A 7,845-nucleotide genomic window follows, 5' to 3' on the forward strand; every position below is an offset into this window, starting at 1 on the left:
TCTATGTATATGATGGGATTCAAGTTCGCGTTTTTGTTGATCATAGGCATGCTGTCAGAGTATGATATCAGAACATTTGTCGTCACAGATCATGTCCTAATAGAACATAGGCTATGGCATGGATCGTGATATTGTGTGGACTGTTATTATTACTGTCTGTACCGGTACCACCCATTGTGACAACAGCCTTGTGAGTCCCGCACACAAACATGATGGAATTCAAGTTCATGTATTGAAAGGCAGGCTACATCATACATGCAGTGAGATTCATTGCTACCCAATACTGACATCAAAATAGATTGTAGTATGCCTCTAGAAATCATATGCAGCAGGTAGTAAATTGACGGGAGATCCATCGCGATTTGGAATAAAATTGAGGAGAACTTTAATCCCTGGGTATTAATCAAACAACACGGGAAAAGGCAGTCATATTCCAGCGCGGTATTTATTAGTGTTTGCGCTGCCCAGGCAGCAATGGTTAATAGATATAATTATCCGACATCACCGTAAGTGTACACGTCTGTCAGCCTGTCTCATGACACGCTTCCCTCGGCTTAGTCCATTTTTCCACATTTCATGGGTGTATTCCATTACCGTATATGGTTAATCGGGGCGTTTCTGGTATGCAAATACGTGAAAGCGTGCACGAGCCGCGGCGCAGAGCCAAGGTGGGATTCATCATGACAGGTGTGCGTAGAGCCTGCGTACGCACGTGTGATGAATCCCGACTTCCCTGTGCACTAGTTCTACATTCCGTGCTTACGTGTGGAAATAGAACATGTTCTACGCACACATTAATGAATGAGGGCCCAGGATCTCTCCTTGTTGTTGGTAACAGACCAGGATCTCTCCTTTTTGTTGGTAACAGACCAGGATCTCTCATTGTTGTTGGTAACAGACCAGGATCTCTCCTTGTTGTTGGTAGCAGACCAGGGCCCTCATTCATCAACGTGACATAGAAAATGTTCTATTTCCACACGTAAGCACAGAATTTAGAATGTGTGTACGCACAGAAATATTGGGATTTATCAACCGTGCGTACACAGGTCCTATGCTCCTCCGTGTTGATAAATACCTCTTTGTTCTACCGTCAATGCTCGTGCATGATTATCCATATATGAAACACCCCCATTGGGATGTGAAATAATGGACTGACCCGAGCAGAACTCTGAGAAACTCCACGGGAGATTGTTCACTGAGGCGCTGCCGAACCAAGAAGACACCGCGTGTTATGGGATAAATAAAAGGCGGACTTGTACACGGTGATGTCAGATATCAACGGCTCCCTAAGACCATTGCTGCAATTCTTCCTGGACAGCTCAAAATACTAATAAAGACTGTTCGTTGACCACTGTTTGGCGTTGGTTGTGTGTCATTATAACCGTGCTGTAATATGAATGCCTTTATTAGTTGTGTTCGATTGGCTATAATATGATTTTTAGAGGCATCTATTTTGTTGTCGGTATTACCGACAACAAAATAGATGCCTCTAAAAATCATATACTATTAGGTAGCCTATATGAATTACATATAATAGCAGCCATAGCCTACATTATGCAACAGTAACTTGCGCATACCAGTGTATGCGACGGACCAGTGTATACCTTATATCATATCATATTCATATAATAGTTTACTCTATCAGCATACCAGCATGTAATATCTTTGTTAGAACTCAACTTGTTATTATTTTGCACATAGATTGCAGAAATACGGGAATGTTTTGATTTATATTAAAAGGCTTTGACATTGTAAAACTAAATACGTGGAATTCTGTAAGCATAATACAAGTCATATCACCCACACGATATATGCTCTGTGTCCAGAGCATGTATGCTTTTCATTAATTTAAGACACATTATTGCAAGGGTTTTGTAATACACATACACCCTGGTGTCATTGCAATGCGTTTTTTATTGTTTCTTATACAGTAAAAAGGGGGAAGAACACTATATCGTGGGTGTTCATATGACTTGTATTCTGCTTACAGCTTCGAAATTCCACTTGTTTCGTTTAACGTAAAGCCTTTTAAATATAATCAAAACGTTCCCTTGTCTGTGCGCAAAATAATAACGAGTTTAGCTACACGGAGCGCAGTCAGTCAGTACACCCCGTATATTCCGATAACGCTATATAAACCATGCTGCATTCATTCTGAGAGAAAGATCTATTATTCCAAATGCTATTTATAGGGTTTTGACCATAATTACACTACTGTTGCTATTTTACAATGAACTATAATGAATTACGGTTCATACAGAACATGCCAGTGTTGAAACTAATGCACAGAAGCTCATTTCCTTGTTGTAATAATATATTCTACCAACGGGCGCCAGGTACGCATGGTCCGAGCTGTGCGTAAATATAAGCACGACGTCAAGTTCAAGTTGAAATTGATGAATCCCACACTCTGCTTAGAAATGGTCGTACGCACAGCTTAAGCACATATCTGTGCGTAAGTCACGTTGATGAATGAGGGCCCAGGATCTCTCCTTGTTGTTGGTAGCAGACCGGGATCTCTCCTTGTTGTTGGTAGCAGACCGGGACGATGCAAACTGGCCCATAACATTAAATGTAATGACACTCACATAGCGCAATTCTCACACACACAGTCGCTGTTCAATCCATCTCTAGACTAAACTAAATCTGTAATAGGCAAAAAAGCAGACTTAAATGACGCTGGATAATATTACGTGATATAGCTCATTTGGTTCACTTACCAGTCCACTTAGCGTACTAATGTTAACTGAACTTAGTGTTCCTTATGCTTAGTGTTTTATGACAGTAAATGTAAATAGTCAAAGGCCAGTTCTACTACATCAAAAGGAGTGATGTATTAGACCACACTACCACATGTTTTACCAGGCTTCTGATTAGGGATGCACCCATCCGACTTTTTCAGGCCCGATACCGATACCGATACCTGGGTTTTGGGTATCGGCTGATACCGAGTACCGATCCGATACCCATTGTTCAATTAATAAACGGTATGCCTCACTGTGTGGAAGAGACTGGGATCATTCTTCTGTGCAAGGCAACATCAGGCTTGACTTAAAACATTACTTTCCTAACTTTTGTGAAACAAAATGTAACAAATTAACACATCGATATAAATGTACTGAATTGTTATTTATTATTATATTATATTATTATTATAAAAAAAACACGATTATTATTCTTCTTTTTTTATACCCGATCCAGCTATTTTAGTCCTATCGGGGCAGATATCCGACATCAATATCGGATCAGTGCATCCCTACTTCTGATTGCCCAATGCGGTTATAGGGTTAGGATTACATCGCCGTCTGTTGGCTTTGATTGATTGATTGATTGAAAACTTTATTAACAGATTGCAGAATGGGTACAATACAGTACGGCTCAATACAAACAACTGCTACGAGGATGCAGACCAGAAAAAGACTTTCGTCTTGTTTATATTGTGTGTTGGAAGTTCCGTGATAAAGACCGGGAGGATGCGACCCTATCTGCGCCGCCGTCTTCGCCTCAAATAGATCCGCTATCAGCGCTATCTTTAATCTTTCAAAAGATTTTAGTTGCTATCGCTATCAGCTCTATCTTTAATCTTAATCTTTCAAAATGTTCAGTTGCTATCGCTATCAGCTCTATCTTTAATCTTTCAAAATGTTCAGTTGGTATCGCATGCACTCATCTGTGTTTCACTACACACATGAGTGCATGCTTACCAACTGTTCACCTGTTTTATTGCAACATCACCGACATCTAAGAAGGCCCTTCTAAGGTTTCTCTCCTCCACATTGCCTGTGGTGCATTTTTTCCTATTGCTAGGTTTTAGTGAGTTTTTCCTTACCTTCGCGTGGGGTATGTCTGGGAGAGTTGCATTTATTTATTTTGCATTTATTTAAAAAAATTTGACTTTATGGTGTTCTTGTTTTGTTCTTGACTTATTGTGATGTGTCTTCTTGACTTGTTTAAAGAAGACGTGTCCGGCCCATGGGGACATTAACGTGTGTTGTCGGGCCTTACAAAAAATGTTTTTGATCTGGGTCCTCCATTTTCAATTCATCAGGACATTTATGACATACAAGACAAATATACAGTAGCCTACTGTGTAACATTTTTAATTTTTTTTTAAAGATCATAAGAAAAATATATACATCCGAAGGGGAAGAAACTGTACATTGGAGGGGTTTGGGTGGGTTGGTGGGGGGGAATTTGGACATTTACCGGGGCCAGTTTCTAATTGCAGCCACCCTCTTTGAGAGCGGTTTTGAAGGAGGGTAGGGCTTGACATGCTCTTGACAGCTCTTCAATCATGTTTTCATTTGGACAGAGATAATTTTTTTATCGAAAGAGGAAAAAACCCAGTTTCAATATGTGTGGACTAGGCCTGAGAGAGAGCGAGAGAGAGGGGGGGGGGGCGAGAGAGAGATGGAAAGTATACTTGAGTGAGTGAGAATAACGGCATTAGGCTGCGTCGAGACGAGGGGGCAGTCGCTTGCCCATCTGTCAGCCAAATCCTTTCATCTCTCCCTGTCTCTTCCCTGTACTGTTGCTGCCTTATCTTATGCAGGAAGCATAACTGGTTTAACTCTCTCCCTCTGTTTCTGGCATCCCTCCTGTGTGTGCGTGTGTGTGTGTGTGTGTGTGTGTGTGTGTGTGTGTGTGTGTGTGTGTGTGTGTGTGTGTGTGTGTGTGTGTGTGTGTGTGTGTGTGTGTGTGTGTGTGTGTGTGTGTGTGTGTGTGTGTGTGTGTGTGTGTGTGTGTGTGTGTGTGTGTGTGTGTGTGTGTGTGTGTGTGTGTGTGTGTGTGTGTGTGTGTGTGTGTGTGTGTGTGTGTGTGTGTGTGTGTGTGTGTGTGTATGTGTGCGTGTGCGTCTCTTGTTGCTGCGTGCAGAGGCATTAAGATGGCCTCTTCAAGTCAGAAGGAAGATCCATGGCTTGACAGCATGTTCTTTATGTCTTCCATGGAGGAGTGTGTGACATGGACACCGTGCTAGAGAAAGTTATGCTAGCACTCGTCCACCTAACAGGCATCACCTGGATCTGACATGTCATGAGACTTGTCTGTCAAATGTCTCTATTCTGTTTGGAAGGTGTGTGCACGTCAGGTGTGTGCACGTCAGGTGCGCTCTTTGGCTGTGCTATTATTTTGACATTATTACTCACGTCTGAGCAAAAGGGATATTTTTGGATACAAATTTAAATAATCTTTGCTTCTGAAATACAGTAACAGAGAATACTTTGCACAACATTTCCAATATGCTGTGTTGTACAATTCATGACTTCTTAAATGTCAAATAAACAAGAATTTGTATTGAACTTTAAAACTAAGTAGCCACAAATTGGGGGTCTAATAATAAGACACATGAAGCAGGTGCTACCATCAGTATTAAAGGTCCCGTAATTTATCTTTATTAGCCAGGCTATGATAAGAATTAAAGTGGTTGTGATTTTCACTTTGTCTGTTTGGCTGGCGATGGTCGATCTGTCCAGCCTCGAAAAAGGGCAAAGTAGATCTCATGCCCAAAAAGGTTTCCCAGCCCTCTTATACACACTGAATACTACTATGTACTATTATACACTATAAAAAATGTTATTATTATATTATATATATAAGGTACATGTATATTACAGTGAAATGCTTGGTTCTGTATGAGCCCCGTAAGATTGTGCTTCATACAGTAAAAAAATAAGTTAAAAGAATAAAGACCAAACACTATACAAAATATACAATATTTGGGTGGATTAAACCTTTAAAACTTTAAGGTCATTGACACCTCCCATAAGTCTCTAAAACAAACGGTTCATGAGATATGAAAGAGACCGGGGCTTATTTCATTGATGGAAAATAATGAATAGATGTCTTTAATGCACAGGTGTATGAACGACTAGGTCCATTATGGCATGTTGTAAACAGGTGCCAGAGAGCTGATTACCAGCGAACCTGTGTAGCATCGCCCTGTTGCGGTCAAAAGGTGCAACTTCATACCGAATATGTATTTCAATGGACAATGATTTAGCAATGTAATGCCCATTTTGTTATTGTAAATAACTTGTAGCCAGCAAGACGTCAGTTTTCAGTTAGAACTAGTCTAGTTAGAACAATGGAGGTCGTCAACAACAACAGCGAGACTGTTTATACGCGTCATACGCCCTCAGTTTCAGGGACCCAGTTGTAGCACCGTCGAAGAACCTTCCTGCCGAGATTAAGACTTTATTTATTTATTTGTTTATTTGGAAAGGACAATGCAAAATTAATGAACACCGTGGAGTGTAAAAATTGCCAGATTTAGCATAAATCTGTTGTCCCCAAACATAAAAACAGGACTCAACACAAATTTTTTACTCACAGACAAGAGCGGGCAGGACGGTGGCAGAGAAATAAAAGGTTTAAGCCTTACCTGCCCTCTGTTGTCATGGGAAATGTGCGTTCACTGGTCAGTAAGACAGACACACTCTCAGTCCTTGTGAAAAACCAAGGGGTTTACAGGGAAGCTAGCCTGTTGCTGAGTCTTTGGCTGAATGACAACATTCCGGACAGCACCATCGAACAGGATGGCTGAACGGTGGTGCGCACCGACAGGAATAAGCAAAGTGGCAAAAGGAAAGGCGGAGGGCTTGCTGTCTTTGTTAATTCCAGTTTGTGTCCATCCTGGTCACATCACAGGTAAAGAACACTACACATGTGTTAGTGTTGACTGTTTACATCCCACCGAGCGCAGTGGCAGCACAAGCAAGTGATGTCATCCACTCCACGGTCACATGACTTCAGACAAACACGCAGACGCCTCATGGATGGGGATTTCAACCATGTTAAACTTAACAAGACCCTGATGAATTTCACCCAGTTTGTGACACGCAAGACCAGGCAAAACAAGACACTGGACCTGGTGTATGCTAATATCAAGGAGGCCCCTTTGGCCACAATCAGACCACAATCTGGTGACGCTTGTATCAGCATTACAGATCATTACTATTATCCAGAGACAGCCACCCACTTGTTCCACAGTGGTAGGAGGATGTTGAGGAGGAGCTAAGGGAGTGTTTCAGCACAACAGACTGGGACCTGTTTGGGAGGATCCATGGAGAGGACATTGATGGACTATCCCACTGCATTACAGACTACATCAGATTCTGCGAGGGGAGCATTGTACCAATCAAAGAGGTACGCTGTTTCCACAACAATGAACCCTGGATCAATAAGGACATTCTTAACATGCAATGGGACATATATGGGTCGTCGTGCCTGCCGGCGTAAGAGACGGAAATCCCGGCACTTTGCGAGCGTCTAGCAGCTCGGGTGCATTTTTCGCATAACCGAATTAAATCTCCATGTGTTGCCGTTCGAATGCCACCTGACTCGCCAAAATCCGTGCCTCAGTTCTCTAGTTACATGACGATATGTCAGGCGTGCGACTTAACTCTGCCAATCATCCGCAAACCTACTAAATGGCTGATTTTTTATATAGCGATTTTATCCAAAGCGCTTTACAATTTGTTACTCACATTTTACCCATTCTGTGAGGATTCGCCTGTCCCTGGACCTTTTTTCTCTGTCTACTCTCTTCACCAGCCCCCACCCTTGGACATTCTTGTTCCTCTACCTTCACGCACCTGTTGGGAGTTTGCAATCAGGTCTGGAGAGTACTTAGGTTGCAGACTCCCCTCCAGTCCTTGTCGGGTCGTTCTGTGTTCTGGACTCTGTGTTCGTTCTGTATTCTGTACATCACCATCACCTGCCGCGTCTCCGGCGTGAGACGACGTGCCAGCCATCACCACCTGTCGCCGTTTGCCTGGAGTGGGACACCGCCTTCGCTCTCTAATTCTCTACGGGAAGTTCCAGTGTTCCCACTCCAGACGTCAA

The sequence above is a fragment of the Notolepis coatsorum genome (assembly GCF_963971535.1).
Source record: "Notolepis coatsorum genome assembly, chromosome: 5".
NCBI classification, from domain to species: Eukaryota; Metazoa; Chordata; class Actinopteri; order Aulopiformes; family Paralepididae; genus Notolepis; species Notolepis coatsorum.